Genomic DNA, 15,800 nt, shown 5'->3' with positions numbered 1-15,800 from the left:
AGCCACAACGCCACTTCCAGCTTTTTTGTTTTTGCTTATGTGGTGCTGAGGAATCGAACCCAGAGCCTCAGGCATGCAAGGCAAGCGCTCTACCACTGAGCCACCTTCCTAGCCCCCCCAGGTATCTTTATGAGAGAGTCCTTTGAAGCCTGTACCAGTGGCTCATACTCAGGGGGCTGAGATCTGAGGTTTGCAGTTCAAAGCCAGCCAGGGAAGGAAAGTCTGTGAGACTTATCTCCAATTAAACACCCAAAAAGCCAGAAGTAGAGCTGTGGTTCAAATGGTAGGTACTAGCTTGGAGCAAAAACCTCAAGAATAGAACCCAGGCCCTGTGTTCAAGCCCCAGGATCAGTGCGCACCCCCCCCCACACACAAATGGGGCTAATAGAAGAGAGAGGACACTTGGGTGTCACCCATTTGCCATGCTTCCTGAGCCAGTGTGTTCCTGGCTGCTCACCTGTAGAAGTTGGGCATCATAAGGACCAGGTTCATCCCGGGACACCAAAATTCATACTATATTCCATCTTCAGCCAGCCAGATCTTCTTTTCTGTCATAAGATAATTCCCAGAGAATTAAGGATTTCCCCTCAAATAATCTTTTTTTTGAGGGGGGGTGGTCATGATCTCTGACTATAATGATCAGAGATTTCCATTCTGGCACCTGGGGCAGACCCCAATTCACAGGGGACCCCATCTCAGAAAATTCCCTTTGACTATCATTTCCACCTCACAAGGAATGAATGTCCTGACTTCCAAAGCCAGGGGTCAAAGGCCACCCCAGCCAGCCCTTCCCAGCCTTCCTTTCTAGCCTCACCACCAGTCACGACCAACCCTTCTGCCCTCCACCTGCACACTCCTCCACCTAGCGCATTACTGTGCCACACTGACTTCACTTTGCACATGCTATTCTTTCTGTTGGAAAACCCTTCCCCTGGTAGAATAATGTCCTGGTGTCTCTCTGCCCAGATCCTCTCCAAGGGAAACTGGCTTCTGTGGGGAGGCCCTGGCCCCAGTGGCATTGTACCACAGCCAATTATATCATTTCCTGGTCACAGCTAACTGAAATAAAAGCAGGTATCTGACTTAAGGATTGGCAATTCAACTTTGTGGGCTGGCCAACAGCCAAGTACCTGTGACCAATGGCTTGATTCAAAGAACATCCAACTCTTAGGAATTTGAAGTAAGATAAAAGCAAAATGCTATATTTACCTGGTAGGGAATAGGATTGTTACTTTTGAGTGATGTTAGCCCTTCATACCTCCTTACAGTCTCTGCAGGAGAAAGAAGTGGTATCTTGCATTGTATCCTTAGGGTAAAGCTTAATGCCTGGCCCTGAATTGGGGCTCTAGAGTTATATAGCTCACCCACAGATGGAAAAAAGCAAGAAAAATGCACATTCCTTTCTTAGCTTAAGGCAATTGAAACCTAGCTTTGACCCCCGTTCACTGGACCTGACATTACTCCTGTAATATTCACAATAGAGGCAATGTAATTTTTATTCTCATTTGGTTGATGTATAAAATTTATTCTAGGCCATCCATTACTTAGATTTTGCATTTGTGAGAGCATTTCTACAATTCACCAGTACATCTCATCAATCCATTCTTCTAGTCTACAACGGTCCATTCTGTGAGAATGTGTTCTGTGGTCCAGCTATGTGATACTACTTTTTATCTCATCCTTGAACAACTGTGAGATTAAATGTGTCTCTGAACATTTAGTGGGCTAGGAAAGAGAAAATTCAGTTTTTCTTTCATACGTACTTACTCTAATTTTTTTAGATGAAAAACAGAGGTACAGGAAGTTCAGATAATTTGCAGAAAGTCACAGTGAGTCTAGGAGGTCACATCCCTGCTCTTTCCACTACCTCTCAGATTCCTCAGTCACTGTATTGAAGCACAAATGAGTGAGTGAATGAATGAACACATGGATATGATGCTTTTCAAATCTACAAGTCCTTTCCAACGTTACTTAGTTCTTGATTTTTCACATTTCCTCTGCACTTTTTCATCCATATTTACTTTAGTCCTGTACTGTAGTAATCAGCTACAGTATTGCGCACTTGAGCTACTTGTCATCCTAGGAAATGTGGAGAAAAACATGATTAAAGATGGTGGGAAATGATATATTTTGAAATATTAATCCAAGTTGCCATTCGTTTGAGAAAGTTTTTATTTTTAATGCCTGAATTCTTTTTTCCTTTGTTCCAGATAGTTGGCTCTAGTGTGAGTTTGCTTTCCTTTGGAAGGTAGAACATGAATCACAGAGTGGGATAGTTCCCAGTTCTGTAGGTCATGTGATGTCCAATGTGACAAAACCTGAGCATTATGTTTGTAAAAGAATTTTTAATGAACTTTATTCTCACCTCACCCTGCTTGGTGCTTTGGGATGGTTTTGTGGTACAGCAGATTAAAATCACCCTGGCAAAGCCCACATGCTGGGTGAGTCATTCCTGTCAGTGCTCCATGAGATGACTCTCTGGTCTGTGTCTCCATTTTACTGAAGAGGAAACAGTGGCACAGATATGCCATCTATCTTGTCCAAAGTCAGATGTCTCTAAGTGACAAGAAGGCAGATGGTAGAGCTCTTGGTTAGAAATTGCTGGTGGCTCACACCTGTAATTCTAGCTAGTCAGGAAGCTAAGATCTGAGGATCACAGGTCAAAGCTACCCCCACCCTCTGCCCCCCACCCAGGGAAGTCCGTGAGACTCTTATCTCCAGATTAACCACTAAAAAGCCAGAAGTGGAGCTGTGGCTCAAGTAGTAGAGCATTACCCTTGAGGGGGAAAAAAAAAGCTGAAGGACAGCACCCAAGCCCTGAGTTCAAGCCCCAGGACTGGCACACAAAAAAAATGGAGATATAACCACAAACTATAAAAGCCATCCTCTTAAGGTGCACAGTTCATTGGTCTGTAGTATATTCATAGGTTGTGAAACCATCACCATTGTGTGATTCCAGACCATCTTCTTCACTCACACAATAGACCTGGGGCCCGCTAGCAGCCACTCCCATCTTCCCTACAACTCCATGCCATCTTCCCTACAACTCCTGGCCCTCACAAATGTACTTCCTGGATCGATTGATAAGCCTGCTCTGTGCATTTCATGTAAGTGGAATTATAAAATATGAGCCCTTTTGTGCCTGGGATTCTTATTTCAGCCAAAGACCCAGACTATGAGCTCCTCTAACATCTTAACCTTTGGCTTCATGGTGCCAACTTGACAGGGTATCATGAAGCAAATGGATGTGGAGGTTAGGCTCCGTGTCTGATGCTTGTGCAGTGCTTACTGTGAGCCCGGCATGGTGCTGTGTGCTTTGCACAGTGATCATGTGATACCCTCCTAAGCCTCATGCAATGACCACTGGGTACCCATGCCCCAGAGGGCAAACACAGGAGGCCAACCATTTCCTGCAAGTACTTGAGAATGGGTGCTAGAGCCAGATTTGAAATTCTCTCTGTGGCCTTTGACCCTGTGCTTCTATATTCTATGCAAGGCAAAGTCTTTTGGAGACTTTTGGAGACATTGAACCTCTTTCCATCCCCGGTGGAACTCTTAAAGTAACTGAACCCCTACAATCAGCAACAGCCTGCATGATGGCAGAGGCCACAGACCAGCCATCAACAAAGCGTAATTGAACTCACAATGGGAACTCGCAGTGCCAGGCACTGGGGGAAGATCTGTGCTTGGAAAATGCATGGGAGCAGAGGGGCTTGTGGTTCAGGGCCTGCTACAGTTAGCCTCGTGTGGCCGCCCTCCCAGCCCCCACAGGGCTGCCTGGGAAGGGTGCCGCACTTGCTTATGTTCCTGCCTGTTAAGGCCAGGAAGAAAGTCCTGTCCTAGCCATTGTTGCCAAGGCCGAGCCTTTGTCTCAGGAAAGCCTCCTCCCTGCTGTCCAGGAGGGCACAGCTGCCAGTCTGGCTACTTTGTAGTTTCTGGCTCACCCAAGGCTTTTCTCCTCTCACAAAGACCACTGTGTTGGATCTGTTTTTATAAGCCAGATAGGTATTTGCTTTCTACCTCAGAACTCTGTGCCAACCTGGCTGCCACAGGCTGAGGTGTGAGGAGGAATTTACATTCCCGGAGGTGGTCAGGGAAGCTGCTCCACATGTGAGGGGCCCAGGAAAGACTCCCACAGCTTCAGTCTTGCCACCCTAGGCCTTCTCAGCAGGTGGATGAGGAGACTATGGAGCGAGGAGGGCTGATGCCACCTCCAGCATAGCATTAGGCTGGAATGAAGAGCCACCCAGCGCCAGCTCCTAATTCTCCTGTGCCCTCTGTCATGGGCCAGCATGCCTGGCCAGAGGCACACATCATGTGGTATCATGTAGGATCCCAAGGCCATGCTGGGCTTCAGTGGTGAAGAAAGCTGTCACTGGGTGCAGCCTAATGGTCTCCTAACTGAAAGGGGACCCCAAATGAGGTTGAGGGAGAGGCAGAGGCCTAAATCAGAGAGTGACATAAATACAAGGGCACAGTGCAGGCCTCAGGCAGGAGGAGGAGCTCTGAGCACACACACAGGTCAGAAAGGAGTCAAGAAGGCCTAGGTGGCTGGTGGCCAGGTACTGGGTCATTAAAGGAGAATTGCTGGCTGAAGGCACAGGCATGGAGCTGTGGGCCTCTGCTCAGGGCGATGTTTCTTGGGGAATTCTGGCATCCGAGGTTGAGAGTCTCTCAGGGAAGCCGTGCTTACTTTTCCAGGGACCTCCCGGGCATTTGACTAGTCTGGAACGGTTTTATCAGCTTGGGGATTTCAAGGCCATATATGTAGTAGTGCAGATTTTAACTCAGATCTATGGAAATGTTGGGTTAAGAGCCATGGAAACTTGTTTATAAAGTCTCAACAGCTTTTATCTAGCTACAGTTTAAGCCAAGACATGCTCATCCTCTCCTTGGCCCTGGCTTAATTCTTCCTTATCCAGGTCCATTATTTCACAATTGCCCAAGTGCCCAGCCACATGCAGGCTTTGACTTCTCAGCTCTAACCACACCAAAGCTTTCACCTATCTAAACAAATACATTTTTTTTTAACTAAGGAAAAAAAAAGAAAATTAGTTGGCATTCAGTTTTTGTCACTGGTAACAAAAAAGTCTTAGCCAATAGGGAGCTGAGTCCTTACTTACCATGCTACTTTGCAGCCCTGTGTGGTTGGTCCTTGCTTATAGACACCCTCAACTCACACTACTTGTTCTTACTTTCAGTGATCCACTAACAGAAAACTTGCCTTGGTTGTTCACATGTTCTAGACTCCATCTTGTCCGAGGGCCTTCACACATGCTATTCTCCTCATTGCATTGCTTAGATAGTTTCCACATCTCCTCCAGGTGTCTTCGTGCAGATCATGGCCCTAAGAAAGGCTTCCTAGACTGCCTGACTAGGCCGGCGACCTTCCACCCCCCCACCTCCCACCCACTGTGCTTTCCTCTCAAGGACACACCACAGCTGATGAACAATCCATTGTCTACAATAAGGTCATTACTTGTTGACAGCCCATCTTCTCCACTGGCCTGTCAGCTTTATGAAATTTGGGACCATTTATCTTGATCATCATGTATGGTACATAGTAACAAGTGCTTGGCACCAGAACAGGTATCTCATTCATACTTGTCAAACGGAACAAAAAATAGAATGATTGAATGTTTGACTTGGAAATTTCTGATCTTCGTGGGCTTGTTGACTAATAAACACTGGTTGTCATGAATCACTATGTGACCATGGAACAATCCCTAGAGATACTGGTGGCTTTAACTCTTCAGCCAGGGAACCTGAGCTGGATTTTCTTGTCTTCCTAGGCCAAAAGTGGACCTTGCTCCCAGGAGATGGCAGTGTTGCATAGTATCTGACTTCTCAACGTTTCCAAACATTTTTCTGAGTACTGAGAGCTGTGGAGCTGATCTTGTCCCCCGGAGCCACAGACCTCCGCCAAGTGCAGCTCTGAAGGAGCTGTGTATATTTAAAGCAGCTTGGGCCTTTGTTCTGGAGATGGCGGGCTCTACGTCCAACATAAACAACCCCCTGATAGATCTATCTAGTTTCCTCTTTGGTTCAGTAACTTAACCTTTGTAAGCCTGTCTCAAAGGTGCCTCCCCAGCCTTCCAGTTTTACTATCTCCTAGGGAGAAGAGTTACTTCCTGGGGCCATGGCAGATTCTGCCTCCTCATAATTCCTCTCAGAGACCCTGAGGCTCATGTTGTAAGTGCAAGCTAGCACAACTGCCCCACACATAGACAGTTCTCTGCCTAAATCCCAGCTCTGTCACTTAGTGTGTGACCTGGGACGAAACCCTAACCTTGTCATCATAAAATAATAGTAATGCTTACTTCCCAGGCTGAATGATTCAACCACGAGTGTGGAGACTGTGTGACTTCATGCCTGGAGCATAGTAGATGCTCAGGAAACACCTTCTTCTCTCAACTTGGTATACTCCGAGAGAGAGAGAGAGAGAGAGAGAGAGAGAGAGAGAGCGAGAAAGAGAGAGAGAGAGGGAGGGAGAGAGTAAACATGAAGCCTCTTCTTAGTGGGTTTTATGAACAAATGTCTGAAAACAATTTCCTTCATTTCCAAGCACCTTCCTATCCCCAGCCTGACATGACACCAGATTACAAAGCACCTCTGGTTATGGGAACGCATCTCAGGCAGGTGGCCCACATCACCAGCCGGTCCATGTGAGGCTGCCCCCTGCTGCTCCCATGATGGGTGTCCAGGTGCTCCTGGGAATCTTGAGCTGCACCCAGAGGCTTTGGCTCCTTTTCAGTCTGTTTCTTCTGTGGCAGAGCATGTGGGCTGGAGTGCTGGAAGCGTTTTGGCCCTGGTGCTGGGGTTCTTATCTCCAAGCTGCCTGAGCCCCATTTCTCCCATGTCAGAACCCATTAGAGACTCCTCTGCTGCAGCTTTTGAAGGAGTAATGGGTCTGTGGAGGCCAGGGATTGTGCCAAACCCAGCCAGATGGAGTAAGTAATGAAGGCCCCAGATTAATCTCGCTTGTCTCTTCTTTGCAACATGAAGGCTGAAGCGGAGCACTTGGCAGTCTCAAGACAAATTATACATGTCAGCTTCAAAGCCTGACTTCTTTTCCAAGCCAGAATACTTGCACTTTCTCTTTCTCTCCCCCCATCTCCTTCTCCCTCTCTGAAAGAAGAAACTAGAGTAATAAATGGGCTGTATCTGAAATGTTATGACATTTTTGCATCATTGTAATAATAAGGACTTCCATTGTACATTTACTGTGTGCTAGCGACATCCCTAGTTCTCTCCATGTATCCCCGTCTTTGATTTCTCAACACAGTCCTACAAGAGAGGCATATGCTCCTAGCTACCTTTTACAGATTAGAAAACTGAGGTTCAGAGAATGCCTGCCTTGAGCTCATATAGCTAATAAGTTGTGGAGGGAGGGTTCAAACATGTGTTTTCTTTCTTTCTTTTTTTGGTTGGTTGTCAGGCTAACCTGTGCTTTTAGTACTGTAACTTAACCATGAACACATTCTTTTGTTGTTAATCTCTCTAAGGTCTTTGCCTGAAGGGAGAGTCCAGCTCTGAACCCCAAAACACAGTTCCTACTCTTAATCATTGCTAAAATTGCCCCTGGAATCATGGGCTGAGAGTAAGTGGTTAAGGATTAGGTTCCCAGAAAAGCATATCCTGGAGGTGTAGTCTGAAAATCCTAATCTTTGAGATGTGTAGGAACAAAGATCCAGTGGCTCAAATAAACTGGGGAATCAAAACTTAGAGTTAATTCCTTCTTTGAACCAAAAGATATATTGGGCAAGAGGTTCTCAAAGTAGAACCAGAGGTGGTGGCACACAGTTTGTAATCCCAGCATTCAGGAGGCTGAGTCAAGAGGATTATGAGTATGAGGCCAGCCTGGGTTGCATAGTAAGACCGTGTCTCAAAATTCTGAACGTTCAAAAAAAAAAAAAGAATTTTGCTGTACTCAGTTTCCCCAAACTATATTTGAGTTATATTTCTCAAAGTACACTTGGAAGCATCCATGAAATGGGTCCTATGAAATGGGTCCATTCTAGGTCTTGCTACTTAAAGTCTAGCCTTAAGCAGCCCTGGATGAAAATTCCCTAGAAACAGAATTGGAGGCCATATGTCAGTCTTGCTGCATTCCTAGGTGATTGCAGGCACTCATGTAGCCAGTAACCAGTCAGGTCAGGAGACTGGCTGGTTTACTAAGTAGCCAAACATCCTTCTGTTGTCTAGTTTTTGGAAACATCAACAGGAGTTTTGTACATTTGATAACTAAATTAGAAAGATGACTTGATTTCTACTTGGTCTGGGGCCTCAACTGAACATAAATAATATGGCATGATAATTCCTTATTACAAAGTTTGAGTTCTATGAATCATGATTTTCACCTCAATTTCATACATCCTGTCTCAGAACTGAGTTCCTGTCATTTTGGTTAAAGATTTGTTACTGAAGCAGACCTGGCTACCCTATCACCTGCCATGATCCGCCCCCCCCCCCCCTCTTTCCCAGTTCCTGGCTTCCTTTCCCACAAGCATCTCCCATTGGCTGAACCCATTCTGTAGAAAAAGGAGTCTGAGAAACATTGCCAGCATGGCTGAGCAAATGACTTGCCAAAGCAGAAGGGGAGGGAGGAGCTCTGAGAGCATGTGGACAATGACAAACACAAGGCCCAGCACCCGGAGGCTGAGTCCAGATGGCTTTTGCCCCTGAAGAATGAGGCTGGGGAGAGGATGAGAATACTATTGCAGTGAAGACATAGGGAACCTGTACTCCAGTGTCACCTGCAAGGCTGGCCTTCACATGCTTCCAGTGTGTCCAACAAGTATACTGCCAAGAGCAGACCCAGATAATCTGCCCAGTCCACCACCTTGCACTTACATCTCCCCTTCCCTGCCCCAGCATTCCCTGTCTCTCCCTGCCTTGCTCTCTTCTTGCCTTGCTGTCTCCCCCAGTTCCTCTGGCCACTCTCGTTAAGGGGATCTAGGTCGCTTGCTCCTCCAGGGTTTGGATCTGGTTGCAAAATCTTTCATTACTCATTTCTCCAAAGGCTGATGCAGGATGGTGCCAAAGGGAGGATCAAAGTGGCAGAGTCGCTGTAGGGGAAATCTGCCAAACATCTTTTTTTTGGGGGGGGGGGGGCGGATTTAAAATCTCACATGAAGACCTAGACATTCTAATAATCTTATCTGGCAGATGAAGGAAGAAGCAGTTACCCAGTGGCTACTGTGTGCTCTGAGCTGTGTAGGAGCACGTGCAAGGCACCCGGGTCACTGGACAGGGCATATCTCTTTTGTTCTAGACAATTCTTTCTCAAAGACTACTGAAAACTTTTTTCTCTCTCCCTCCCTGCCTTCCACTTTGCTTGCCTTCCTGTCTCCCTTCTTCCCCCTTCCCTCCAGATATTTACATGCCAATGGGTGACAATGATGAACAGAACAGGGCATCATCTCTGTCCCTAAGGAGCCTCCATTTGTAGTGTCTTAGTTTGTTTTGTGTTGCCATAATAGGATCTATGGATTGAGTAATTTTATTTTATCATGTATGTATGTGTGAAAGTATATAAGTAGGTAGGTAGGTAGGTAGGTAGATAGATAGATAGATAGATAGATAGATACTTGTGCTTGAATTCAGGGCTTAGGTGCTATCTGAGCCTTTCTCTCAAGGCTGGGCTATTTCTTGAGCCAAACTCCATGTCTGGCTTTTGGGTGGTTAGAGAGTAAGAGTCTTGCAGACTTTTCTGCCTAGGTTGGCTTTGAATGATGTTTCTTAGATCTCAGCCTCCTGAGTAGATAGGATTACAGATGCAAGGCACACAGCATTTGACTGGATTGAATTATTTATAAGAGAAAGAAATTCACTTCTCACAGTTCTGAAAGCTGGGAAGTCCAATATGGAAGGCATCTAGTGAAAAGCTGTATCACAATGTGATGGGGGAGGGCAGCACATGGCAAAAGATGTGTGGGGGTGGGGAGAGAGAAAAAGGTGAGCAAGAGAACTCAAAACAGAGTGATTCACTTTTATACAGAACCATTCTCACAAGAAGTAACCCACCCCCATGGCAAAAACATCTGTCCACTCATAGGGGCAATGCCCAGTATAAAAATACAGAGTATTTATAGCAGCTGCATGGACGCCTGAAAGGTCAGGAGTCCCGATTCCCACTAGCCCTCAGGCCCATGCAGGCCATAGCTACCCAGGGTATGTCGCTGTTACCCCCTGCCTATCCCCAATTCCTGTCATGAGGCTGAAGCTTCCAGGCTCTTCTTATTTGTTACAGATGCGAACTGGAAATACCTTTTTCTGTTTTGTGAAAAAGGCAAGAGCAGTTTAAAAAGAGGAAGTGGATTAAATAAAGTATTCCAGAAAGTGGCAGAGCAAGCCTGAAAGCTCATATCTGACTCCGTGTGGGATCCCTCTCTACCCTTCCACCACAGTGTAGGTTTGTTGTTGTTGTTGTTAGTCATGGGGCTTGAACTCAGGGCCTGGACACTGAGCTTTTTTGCTCAAAGCTAGCCCTTTACCAATTTGAGCCACAGCTCCATTTCCACTGTTCTGGTGGTTAATTGGAGACACGAGTCTTTGTGTACTTTCTTGCCCCTGCTGGCTTCTAACCTCAATACTTAGTTCTCAGCCTCCTGAGCAGCTAGGATTATAGGCGTGAGCCACTAGCACCTAGCTCTACTACTATTTTTGTTCTCACAAGAAATCAACTTCTCAGGGCTGGGAATGTGACTTAGTAGTAGAGTGCTTGTCTAGTATGCATGAAGCCCTGGGTTCGATTCCTCAATACCACATAAACAGAAAAAGTGGTGCTGTGGATCATTTGGTAGACTACTAGTCTTGAGTAAAAGAAGCTCAGAGACAGCACCGGGGCCCTGAGATAAAGCACCAGGACTGGCAAAAAAAAAAAAAAAGAAAGAAAAAAGAAATCAACTTCTCAATACCTTGATCTTGGACTTCTAGCTTCAAGAACCACAAGACAATAAATTTGTTTTGTTCCAAGCCACCAAGTTTTAGGTGCTTTGTTCTAAAAACAAATATATAGAGAGTGCTTTGGAGTGCTTCAGGGTTCAATTCATGAGCCCCTGTTTTTTCTCTCTCTCTGTCTCTCTCTCTCTCTGTCTGTCTCTCTCTCCTCTCTCTCTCTGTTCTCTCTCACACACACGAGTTTAAGACTGGAGCTGGAACTCAGAGCCTCATGTTCTTACTTGGCTTTCTTACTCATGACTGATTGATACTCTTTTACTTGAGCTACAGCTCCAGTCCAGCATTTTTCTGGTTAGTTGGAGAAGGAATATAGTAGGTTGGCTTTGACCTGTGATCTTCCTGTATAGTTAGGAATACAGGTGTGAGCCACTAGCACCCAGCAGGTTGTTTTCTAATTAGGTGACCTCATCCAATTCCTTTTCTTCAAAGCCATTCTTAATATATTTCAGATTTAAGCCTCCAGTTATGGGCTCTTCCCAGAACTTGAAGCTTCTATATCCCACTGTCCATTTATCATTCCAGGATTTCTTAGGCATCTCAGATCAATGTGGTTTAGACAGAAGTCTTAATTCTCTGCATTATTTTGATCATCTTCTTTTTTTTCCTTTGGTATGGTATTTAATTTTATGTGTCAACTGAATAGGGTCATGAGATGTCCAGATATTTGATTAAATATTGAGTGTGTGCATGCAAGTATGTGTGTGTGTGTGTGTGTATATGTGTGTGTGTGTGTGTGTGTGTGTGTGTGTGTTTCTGGAAGAGATTTGAACATTTGAATCAGTGGAGTAAGCAAAGCAAATTGTCCTTCCAAGCATGAGTGGGATTCCTGGTGAAGGAAGTAATAGAATAAAAAGCTGAGTAAGAAACAAGTATTATTTTTTCTTTCTGTCTTTGAGCTGGGTCATTGATATTCTCCCAGCTTCAAGCTAAGACTTTGAGTTTACAGCATGGGCTTTTCTGGTTCTCAGGCCTTTGGTCTTGGACTGGAATTATAACATTGACTATCCTTAATCTCTAGTTGGTCAGCTGAAGGTATTGGATGACTTAGCCTCTATAATTGCATGAGCCAATTTCTTATGGTAAATCAATCTCTTATCTAATACGACAATATCTAGGCTATGTATTCTATTTCTCCAAAGAACTCAAACTAACACATCTGGTTTTCCCCATCTCAATAAATAATCCCCCAGGCATCCAAATGCTCAAGCCAAAATTCTTGGAGTTATCTTTCCATTCTTTCTATCCAATACTGAAAGTGCTATGAAATCAACCTCCAAACTGTCACCTGTATTACCCACTCTCTTCACTGTATTTCCATCACAGATCATGGTGCTGTGGTCTGCCACCCAGGTTACAGCAGTGGCTTCTCTTTACCACTTTTACTGCACCCCTTCTGTGTCACTCAGAGAAGTAGCCTGTTCTGCTTTTTGGCTTACCTTCAAGTAAACTATCTGCATATAAATCTTTGTCCTGAGCTCTGCTTTCAGAACTACCCAAACTATAATAATTCAACTGTGGTAGATAATTTCAAAGCAATTTAAGAAGTGTTCTCTGCTATATGTTTGAACAATAGTATTAAGATATTTTCAAGCTGGGCACTAGTGGCTCATGCCAATAATCCTAGCTACTCAGGAGGCTGAGATCTGAGGATCATGATTTGAAGTGAGCTCAGGCAGAAAAATCTGTAAGACTCTCATCTCCAATGAACCATCAACCTGGAAGTAGACCTGTGGCTCAAGTGGTAGAGCATTAGCCTTGTACACAAAAGCTCAGAGATAATATTCAGGCCCTCCTTATATAATCTATAGATTTGTATGGCTTTTTATGGTGTTCTGCTTTTGTTTTTTTGTTTTTGTTTTTGACTCTTGCCAGGTAATGGTGGCTAATGCTTATAATCCTAGCTACTCAGGAGGCTGCGATCTGAGGATCATGGTTCAAAGCTAGCCAGGGCAAGAAAGTCCATGAGACCTTTATCTCTGATTAACCACCAAGCAAGAAGTGGAGCTGTGGCTGAAGTTGTGGAATATTATCCTTGAGCACAAAAGCTCAGGGACAGTGGCCAGGACCAGAATTCAAGCCACAGGAACAGGATACACACCCACACCCCTCTCCTCCAGCTCTCATTTTATCGATTATATCCATTTACAAAAGGATAACTTAAGTTTGCATACTTAAAATTCCCAAGTTTCTTTCTATCTCTTGGAAGTCATTGGCCAGTTAGGTTCTAATTATTCTAGACTGTGTGACCTCAATGAATATCCTTCATTTCTCTCTGTCTTCACACAGAAAATCCATGGTTTAGATACTTTCTGAAGTATATTTCAGGTTCTAGAGGTCTGCATGTAAAAGTAGACTGTATTGACAACTGAGGGCAAACACAGTCCTGTTTAGAGGTAGAGACATACTTCCTCTGGCCACAGCCAGATGTACTATGAGGCCAGTGGCGTCTAAGTTTCATGAAGTCTAAGTTGTTCAGTTGCATTGCTCTGCTATGATTCTACATGTGCTTCTACAGCCATCTGCTTTCACAAAATGTGAAATTATAATATAGATCCCCATAGGGTACTTCAAGTTGCAGATAATCCTGAACCAGCACTGCCAATGCCACAGTAGTTCATCTGATAACTGAGATGGCTTCTAAGTGACTAACAGGAAAGTAGGTTATACAGCCTGGATACACTAGACAAAGGATTGATTTATACCCTAGCAGGACAAACCAGACTGTGTGAGACCTCATCATGCTATACAAATGGGGCACGAAGGAAAAGTTATGAATTATTTATTTCTGAAAAAGTCCCTACAGTAAAACTCAGCCAAATGAAAACTTGAAAAGAGAAACTATAGGTAAATGTAGACCACTGGATGGTTTCTGTTTTTCTGGATGAAGGTCTCCTAGTTTTTATGAGTCTGGCTGTGCAAGCCTGGATATGCCCCAGCACTGTCTGGTGCCCTGGATAAATTCTGCTCTAGCGTGGCTGAGTGGTTCCAATCTAGTGCAATGGCTGTGGCTGATGCGTGCAGATAGAGAGCACAATGAGGCATTCAGAATTTGAAAGACTCTATTTGCAAAGTCCCTGAATTAAAGTCCTCACATTGCTGAATTATCTTTTAAATGTTAGGGTCTAACTGGCTCTGTTTTCCTTCTTCTCCTATGTTTATTCAGAAGCATTAATTAACACCCTTTTTATCTAAATTACCTCTGTGTCCTTGAAATTGGTTTTAACAAATGATAGCTCATGCCTGTTAAATCAGCTTCTGGCCATAGATGAGTCAGTTCTATGGTATTTGTTTAGTTTTAAAGTTTACTTACCATTTATTGTGTGCCAGACACTGGGTTAGACTTTTCCACGTTCTTTTTTCCTCTGAAAGATGTTGTAAGATAGTATTCACATTATACAGATGAAGAAACTAAGGCCAAGGAAAATAAAAAACTTGCCCCCTATCACAGCATTAGGAAATGGTGAAATATAGTCACCTCAGTCTTTGAGCTTCACTATGTATAATTTTACCTTTAAAGGCAGATAAACCCCCTCCTAGCAAATCTGTAGAGTCTCATAGGTGATATATTTGAGGGACAACACATTTTCAAATTGAGATAGATTTTTTTTCAATGTTGGTGACTACATTCAGGATCTTATGCATGCTAGGCAAGTGTTCTACCACTGAGCTACATCCCCAGGGCTACATATCAGAGCAACTGATCTTGGTATGTAGTAAATTTTTGTGTTCTATTTATAAGTGACTATCATGTATACATACAGTGATAGTATCCTTTCATTCATCCATTTACTGACCCACATATCCAACCTTCCATGAATATCCATGGATATTCATGTATCCATCTACCTGTGAATCCAACTATCCATCCTTCCTTCCATCCATCCATCCATTCATCCGTCTGTCCATCCATCCATCCAAACATCCACCCATCAGCCCAGGCTGATCTCAGTGTTATTTCTGTGACACTGACAGTTTGTGAGACCCACAATCTGCTGTTGTTCTGAAAACCGGAAAACAAATGTATAGTTAGTGTTGTTGATTGGGAACTTAAGACTTAATTTGATCATTTAATTTTACAAAACTTTCATTGGCCTTCCCCAAGTCTACTTCAAGAATTCAGTAAATCCTGCATAATGAAGAGTGAGGGAAGGGGTGGGTTAGGAGGAATGAGAATATGGAAAGGGGTGACCATGATCAAGATGCATTGCACCCATAAGTTGCTTTCCTGAACGGCAACTCTTTTGTACAATGACTTAAAGATAAAAATGTCTGTGAAGAAAATTGAAGAGAGAAACAGAATTTCAAAAAGTGTCCAGTTTTTCTGTGTATTTATTTTTGTTTTATGTTTCAGCTTTTAGTTCTTATAGATAAAAACTAGTAATAGGTTGTTTCTGTAAACACTATTTATTCATAGGAACATGTTATTCATTTCCAAGTCCCACTTAATAGTTGTGGAATAATTACAATGATTTGGAGGCATAGCATGTGGCTGCTCTGTGTGTGTGTGTGTGTGTGTGTGTGTGTGTGTGTGTGTGTGTGTGTAAAGTCAGAGGTGGGGGCTTGGAGCACAGACACAAACCCAGAGCTAACTTTCATGTGCAAATAATTGACTTACAGACTTCAGTCAGCTCAGGTAGTGGGGGTGGGGGAGGTGACATAAGGAAGGGAAAGGGGCCAGTGAAGAATGCTGTTTTAATCACTTTGCTGTTGTGGGAAACTCGAGGAACAAACTCTGGGAGTACTGGTCTTAGAGATAATCTGTTTGATCAGTGAGGGAGCTAGGATATTATTTGTTTACTTCTAATTTTTTGTGGTGCTAGAGATAGAATTCAGAACCT

The sequence above is a fragment of the Dipodomys spectabilis genome, unplaced genomic scaffold, assembly GCF_019054845.1.
Source record: "Dipodomys spectabilis isolate Male_0828 unplaced genomic scaffold, ASM1905484v1 ptg000002l, whole genome shotgun sequence".
Lineage (NCBI taxonomy): Eukaryota > Metazoa > Chordata > Mammalia > Rodentia > Heteromyidae > Dipodomys > Dipodomys spectabilis.
This window is presented reverse-complemented; position numbering follows the sequence as displayed.